Raw genomic sequence first — 7,500 nt, forward strand, 5'->3', positions numbered from 1 at the left:
GATGGCCATCCTGGAAGTGTCAGAAGTGGTGGTCAAAACTTGAAGGATAAGTGTGTTGAAGCCTCCCTCTTGAAGGAGTGCAAGTCATGGGAAGGAATACAGAAGCAGGCAGGGAGTTCCAGAGTTTACCAGAGAAGGGGATGAATGATTGATAATGCTGGTTAATTCTTGCGTTCGAGAGGTGGATAGAATAGTGGTGAGAGAAAGAAGAAAGTCTTGTGCAGCGAGGCCACGGGAGGAGGGGAGACATGCAGTTAGCAAGATCACAAGAGCAGTTAGCGTGAAAATAGCGGTAGAAGACAGCTAGATATCCAACATTGCGGCTGTGAGATAGAGGATGAAGACAGTCAGTTAGAGGAGAGGCGTTGATGAGACGAAGAAATTTTGATTCCACCCTGTGTAGCAGAGCAGTTTGAGTGGAACCCACCCAGACATGTGAAGCATACTCCATACATGGACGGATAAGGCCCCTGTACAGAGTTAGCAGCTGGGAGGGGTGAGAAAAACTGGTGGAGACGTCTCAGAACGCCTAACTTCACAGAGGCTGTTTTAGCTAGAGATGAGATGTGAAGCTTCCAGTTCAGATTATAAGTAAATGACAGACCAAGGATGTTCAGTGTGGAAGAGGGGGACAGTTGAGTGTCACTGAAGAAGAGGGGAGAGTTGTCTGGAAGGTTGTGTCCAGCTGATAGGTGGAGGAATTGACTTTTTGAGGCACTGAACAATACCAAGTTTGCTCTGCCCCAATCACAAATTTTAGAGAGATCAGAAGTCGGGAGAAGAACAGTGACCGTTTACCACAGCAGCAACAGAACGGTCAGAAAGGAAACTTGAGATGAAGTTACAGAGAGAAGGATAGAAGCTGTAGGAGGGTAGTTTGGAAATCAAAGCTTTGTGCCAGACTCTATCAAAAGCTTTTGATATGTCCAAGCCAACAGCAAAAGTTTCACCAAAATCTCTAAAAGAAGATGACCAAGACTCAGTAAGGAAAGCCAGAAGATCACCAGTAGAGCGGCCTTGACGGAACCCATACTGGCGATCAGATACAAGGTTGTGAAGTGATAGATGTTTAAGAATCATCCTGTTGAGGATAGATTAAAAAACTTTAGATAGGCAGGAAATTAAAGCAATAGGACGGTAGTTTGAGGGATTAGAACGGTCACCCTTTTTAGGAACAGGCCGAATGTAGGCAAACTTCCAGCAAGAAGGAAAGGTAGATGTTGACAGACAGAGCTGAAAGAGTTTGACTAGGCAAGGTGCAAGCACGGAGGCACAGTTTCGGAGAACAATAGGAGGGACCCCATCAGGTCCATAAACCTTCCAAGGGTGTAGGCCAGCGAGGGCATGGAAAACATCATCTCTCTCTCTCTCTCTCTAGAAAAGCAAGTCATCTCTCCTCCCCCTCACTATGTCACCCTCTCTTCCCTTTGTCCTCCTCCTCCTCCTCCTCCTCCTCCTCCTCCTCCTCCTCCTCCTCCTCCTCCTCCTCCTCCTCCTCCTCCTCCTGTGACTCGCATCTTCTTTTATCATCAATATTATATAGATCTTTTCTTCCTTTCACTGAACAGATAACTTTATTGAAAGGAGGAGGAGGAGGAGGAGGAGGAGGAGGAGGAGGAGGAGGAGGTGTACGAGAAGAAGGAAGAAGAGGTGGTGATGGTAAAATAGGAGGAGGAGGAGGAGGAGGAGAAGGAGAAGGAGGAGGAGGAGGAGGAGGAAGAGGAGGAGTTATATTATTAGTCAATTCATAATAATATATAATCTCACACACACACACACACACACACACACACACACACACACACACACACACACACACACACACACACACACACACACGTTAATTAATTGATCACCTGAGAAAGGCAGGTAATGAGAGAGAGAGAGAGAGAGAGAGAGAGAGAGAGAGAGAGAGAGAGAGAGAGAGAGAGAGCTTTATCACCCCAATATTTCTCCCTGCTTTCTCTCTCTCTCTCTCTCTCTCTCTCTCTCTCTCTCTCTCTCTCTCTCTCTCTCTCTCTCTCCCCCCCCCCCTCCCTCCCTCCCTCCCTCCCTCCCTCTCTCTCTCTCTCTCTCTCTCTCTCTCTCTCTCTCTCTCTCTCTCTCTCTCTCTCTCTCTCTCTCTCTCTCTCTCTCTCTCTCTCTCTCTCTCCCTCCCTCCCTCCCTCCCTCCCTCCCTCCCTCCCTCCCTCCCTCTCTCTCTCTCTCTCTCTCTCTCTCTCTCTCTCTCTCTCTCTCTCTCTCTCTCTCTCTCTCTCTCTCTCTCTCTCTCTCTCTCTCTCTCTCCCTCCCTCCCTCCCTCCCTCCCTCCCTCCCTCCCTCCCTCCCTCCCTCCCTCCCTCCCTCTCTCTCTCTCTCTCTCTCTCTCTCTCTCTCTCTCTCTCTCTCTCTCTCTCTCTCTCTCTCTCTCTCTCTCTCTCTCCCTCCCTCCCTCCCTCCCTCCCTCCCTCCCTCCCTCCCTCTCTCTCTCTCTCTCTCTCTCTCTCTCTCTCTCTCTCTCTCTCTCTCTCTCTCTCTCTCTCACTTGTCAATGGGTGTTAATGGACACACAGAGATGGAGAGAGGAGACACACACACACACACACACACACACACACACAGATGGTGAGAGGACACACACACACACACACACACACACACACACACACACACACACACGTTCCCACAGTCGACAAAATAAGTCTTTTTCCTCCTCCTCCTCCTCCTCCTCCTCCTCCTCTCGTTGATCGGTCACAAAAGCACAACGAATCTGGGAGTTTATGGCGGAGGAGTGGGAGGAAGAGGAGGAGGAGGAGGAGGAGGAGGAGGAGGAAGTTGTGTGATTTCAAGATATTAATGGAAACTAATTATTCCCAAAGAGAGAGAGAGAGAGAGAGAGAGAGAGAGAGAGAGAGAGAGAGAGAGAGAGTAATTAATTATAATGTAAGGCTGAAAACTGAGTCTCTCTCTCTCTCTCTCTCTCTCTCTCTCTCTCTCTCTCTCTCTCTCTCTCTCTCTCTCTCTCTCTCTCTCCCCCTCTTCTTCTTTTCCTCCCTCGTTCCTTAACCCTTTCAATTTCCCCCCTCTCTAGTGTTCGACTCTTGACCAGCAGGGGCACAGGAAACGCAGGTAACAGTGCAGGTGTTTATTCACAGAAGGTGTGAACAGAAGGCTGGAGGTAGGTGATCTCTCGGCGCCAGGCCGCGCACTTCCACTTAACACTTATGACTGAAGCCTAGCTCGTTCACTCATACACGTATTCATGCCTCACACAAGTCTCGCTCATTCACTCGTTCACACAACTAGCTAACAACCACACACCTCCCCCGAGACATAAGGAAGATTCCTTATCTTTGTTATGGCTACCGTAACACATGAAACAAAGTTACAATGATTGAAGTACAGAAAACACGGTACATATACACAAAACAAACACAGCGTACAATGAACACGTACGACTAATCGTAGGTGCTACGGTGCCACCGCACCTGCAGTCGTCTCGGCTCCTACGCTGTCGGCTGCTTCGACGCTCTGGTTGCTCTCGGCCACGGTGTACCCCGTTACCCTGATGCTCCGGGCTGCCGGGATGGTGGTGTTCCTCGTGACCCTGATGCTGAAGCGCTGCACCGCCATGAGCGGTGTGCTGCTCGACAGGAAGGGGAGCAAGAGGTCTGTGTGGGCGTAGGTGTCTTCTATTACGCCACATCACGCGACCGCTGCCCATCTTGATGAGGTAGTCTCTCCTTCGCCCAACAGCCACGATGACACCCAGGCGATCCCAGAGGCCTGTCGTGTGATCTTGAACGTCGACGTGGCCACCGAGGTGCAGGAGAGGAAGAGTACGGGCGGACGCGTCGTGGCGAAGTTTCGCTTTCTTCCTCAGTCGCTCTGCCTTGGCGTCGCACTCATCAGCAGCGCGCTGCCACTGCTGAGCGTATGAGCGATGATGAGCCGGGACACAGGACCTCATAGGATGACCGAAGAGGACTTGTGCTGGTGATCGCCCTTCCGCCCTCGGAGTGTTGCGCAGTTCCAGCAACCCGCGAGCGAACGCATCCTCGTCCAGGTGTCCCTGCTGTGTGGTCGTGAGGATCAGCTTCTTCACGGACTTGACCGCTGCCTCGGCGTGACCATTGGAGCGTGGATAATGAGGTGAAGATACACGATGCTCCACCCCCCATCGAGCCAGGAAGCGCCGTACCGATGAAGAAGTGAACTGCGGTCCACCGTCAGTCCTCAGGAGAACAGGCACGCCCGTGTCGGCGAACACACCCCGAAGGACACGAACGAGCTGATCAGCCGATGCTGGACGTGAGCATGCAGACACGTGAGGCCACCCAGACAAGCGATCTACATACACGAGGTATGTACGGCCTGCTGCGTGGAAGTAGTCTGCAGAAACTGACTCAAACACCCTGCTGGGTGTGTCCGTGTCCTGCCAGAGAGGTTCGTTGGCTTGGCTTGGTAGGAGTGGACGGCATAGTGAGCATCCAGAAACGACGTTCTCAACGTCTCTGTCCATACCAGGCCAGTACACCGTTTGTCGGGCCCGTCGCTTGGTGCGCTCCATCCCCTGATGACTGTCATGGAGTCGCTCTAGTGTTTCTCGGCGGAGGCTGTGAGGAATAAGAAGCCTCGGCCCGTAAACCACCAGGTCGTCGTCTACGGCCAGCAGACTGCGCACCGGCCAGTACGTACGCAAGCGGTGATCGAGGTCGTGGCAATGATCAGGGAAGCCCTCGATGATGACGTTCTTGAGCAAGCAGTACTCCCCGTCTCTTGCTGCTGCGGCACGTACCATTTCCACAGTCTGATCCTGGAGTGGTGCTAAGCGGACGCCGTCCTCATTGGTGGCAGATAACGCTGAGATGACCGCTGAGTGGAGAGGGTCGAGGTCACCAGAAGTAGCAGCATCCTCTTCCTCCACTGGGTCCTGTACTGGAGCACGTGAGAGGGCGTCGGGCACACAGTGTGTCGATCCCTTTTGCCAGCTTGCTGTGAAAGAATACTGAGCAAGCTTCTCCCTCATGCGCTGCAGCCGCAGGTTCTCTATTTCTCCCAACAACTTGCTATTGAGGAGAGGTATCAGCGGGCGGTGGTCGAGCACTAGATCGAAGTGAGGGAGTCCTTTCAGGTAGGTGCCACATTTCCTGACTGCCCAGACGATTGCAGCCATTTCCAACTCTATTACTGCATAGCGGCTCTCTGTGTCTGTAACAAATCTTGACCCGCATTGCACCATCTTCCACTGGTCACTGTGCTTCTGCAGGAGAACGAATCCAAATCCGTGCATCCTTGAGGCGTCAGTCTGTAGCATCGTTGGTAATGATGGGTCAAGTATGCCAAGACAGGTGGGCTGACGAGACACTGTTTCACCTTCTCAAACGCCTCTTCATGGTTAGGAGACCAGCACCAACTGTTCTTCGGGCGTAAGAGATCTCTGAGGGGGTTGTGCAGCTGCAGCCACAGCAGGAGAAAAGCTTCCAAGCTGGTTTGTAAGACCCATGAATGATCGTAAGTCGGTGATGTGCTGTGGTCGTGGGAAGTCAGAGATTGCCTTAACTTTCTTTGAGTCTGTCGTGTAGCCTTGTCCAGAAACAGAGTAACCACAGTAATCTACCACTCTTTCCGCGAATGTAAACTTCTGTGGGTTGAGAGTGATGCCGTGCTGGTCACACCGCCGCACAATCTGAATGACATGGGCTAAGTGCGCACTGTAGGTGGAGTCATAGGCCAGGATGTCGTCCACGATCTTGATGGTGTTAGGTATGTCGCCGAGAGCTTGGTCTCCTCGATGGTTATACTCGTCTCCAGACGAGACGAGACCCATAACCGCTCGCCGAAACTTGTACCGACCCCAAGGTGTTATGAAGCAGGTTAAATCCTGGTCTTCTTCTCTAATGGGGACTTGAAAATACCCCATCTTGGCATCAAGAGTGGTGAACCAAACTGCTCCGGTCCCGATCGAGGCGATGGCGTCATGAGGTGAGCGCACTGGATACACGGGCCTCTTCACGTAACGGTTGAGTCGTGTCAGGTCAACACACAGCCTTACACCAGATGTCTTTTTTGGGACAGGCACGATGGGGTGGCACCATGCCGTAGGGTAGTCCACACTCTCGATGATTCCCTTGTTAAGCAGCTCTTCCAACTGGCTCTTAATTTCTTCACGCCAATTGTAAGGGATTGTACGAGATGCTGTTACGGCGAAGGGTCGAGCGTCGTCTGTCAACTCGATGGCCATGGATCCACCAGCCATTGCACGTAAACCTTCCTTTGCTTCGAAGACGCTGGGAAAGGCCTTGATCACAGCAGCAGCGTGCCCCGCACGCTGCTGTGGCGTTGGGTCGTAGGAATGAGGCCAGCTGATCACTTCTGTGGGCGTAGATAGAGGTGGCTGCGAGGCGGTCGGGTACTTGATGGAGCTGTTGCCGGTGTGCTGTTCTTCCCTGCGTAGCGGTCGGATTTGAGCCGGAAAATCTTCGGGAGGATTCCGAGAGCGATGGAATCGTACCAGCTAAGCAGCGCCCCCTTCACCTCCTTCACCACGCTCACAACAGTCTCAGCTTCCCTGTCGCCCAGTTGCAAGTGCGACGAGAAAGTTCCTACACAGGTGAGGGGGTGATTACCGGCAGCATAAAGTCCATCACCATCAGCGGGCGCCAAGCTGGAGGGCGGGATTCCAAGGAGTGTTGCCGTGTCGAGGCCAATAACGGTCGTTTCGGCCCCAGAGTCAGGAGTCCACGTAATCTTGTCTCTTCCAGCGGGATGTGTGGCGGTAATGAGCACCTGGGGCGCAGGTCGTGCCGTCACCGTCTTTGTGTATACGCCTGATAAGAGCTGGTATACACTGGCACTGGCTCCCCGCCTCGGGCCTGCACCGCGATGAGGAGAGACAGCTGAGGAACTCCTCGAAGCTCCTCGTCGTTTCCTCACTGTCTGCTGACATACACTCGCAAAATGCCCTCTTTTCCCGCAGTTACGACACACTTTATCTATTGCCTGGCATCCCCTTTGTCACTGCGACAATCTTTGCCACAACGATAACAGCCCGTGGGGCTTGAGCCCCCGAAACTGCCCTTCCTGTAGTTCGAGACAGCGTTCACACCATGGTTCGAAGAGTGAGAGCCGCCCCTTAGTACTGCACTACACTGGTTAGCGCTCTCTGATGCTCTGCAAATATCTATGGCGTTTTCAAGGGTGAGTTTCTTGTTTTCCAGCATGCGTTTCAGAGCCACTTCGTCTCGTGTCCCAACGACAATTCTGTCACGCAGCTGATGGTTTATGCACTGGTCGCAAAAGTCACAGAAATTGGCGATTTCCTTTACAGCACATAAAAAGTCGTCAAAACCTTCTTGCGTTTCTTGCACGCGGGAGTAGAAGTCTCTTCTATCCATGATGATGTTGCGCTGGCTTCGCAGGTACTCACACATTGCATCGAGGATGGTTCTTAACTCCGCGTCTCTCGGTAAGCTTATCCCGTAGCGAAGTGTACGGGTCCACTCGTCGTCTAGGACAGCA

At 52.5% G+C, this 7,500-nt stretch overlaps 1 protein-coding gene across 1 annotated transcript in view; it reads left to right on the forward strand.

Annotated features, from left to right (window-relative positions):
* Positions 1 to 7,500, forward strand: part of LOC135099428 (uncharacterized) — a 31,441-nt gene that overhangs the window by 2,213 nt on the left and 21,728 nt on the right. The gene's annotated exons all lie outside the window — the stretch shown is intronic.

This window comes from Scylla paramamosain, unplaced genomic scaffold (assembly GCF_035594125.1).
Source record: "Scylla paramamosain isolate STU-SP2022 unplaced genomic scaffold, ASM3559412v1 Contig128, whole genome shotgun sequence".
Lineage (NCBI taxonomy): Eukaryota > Metazoa > Arthropoda > Malacostraca > Decapoda > Portunidae > Scylla > Scylla paramamosain.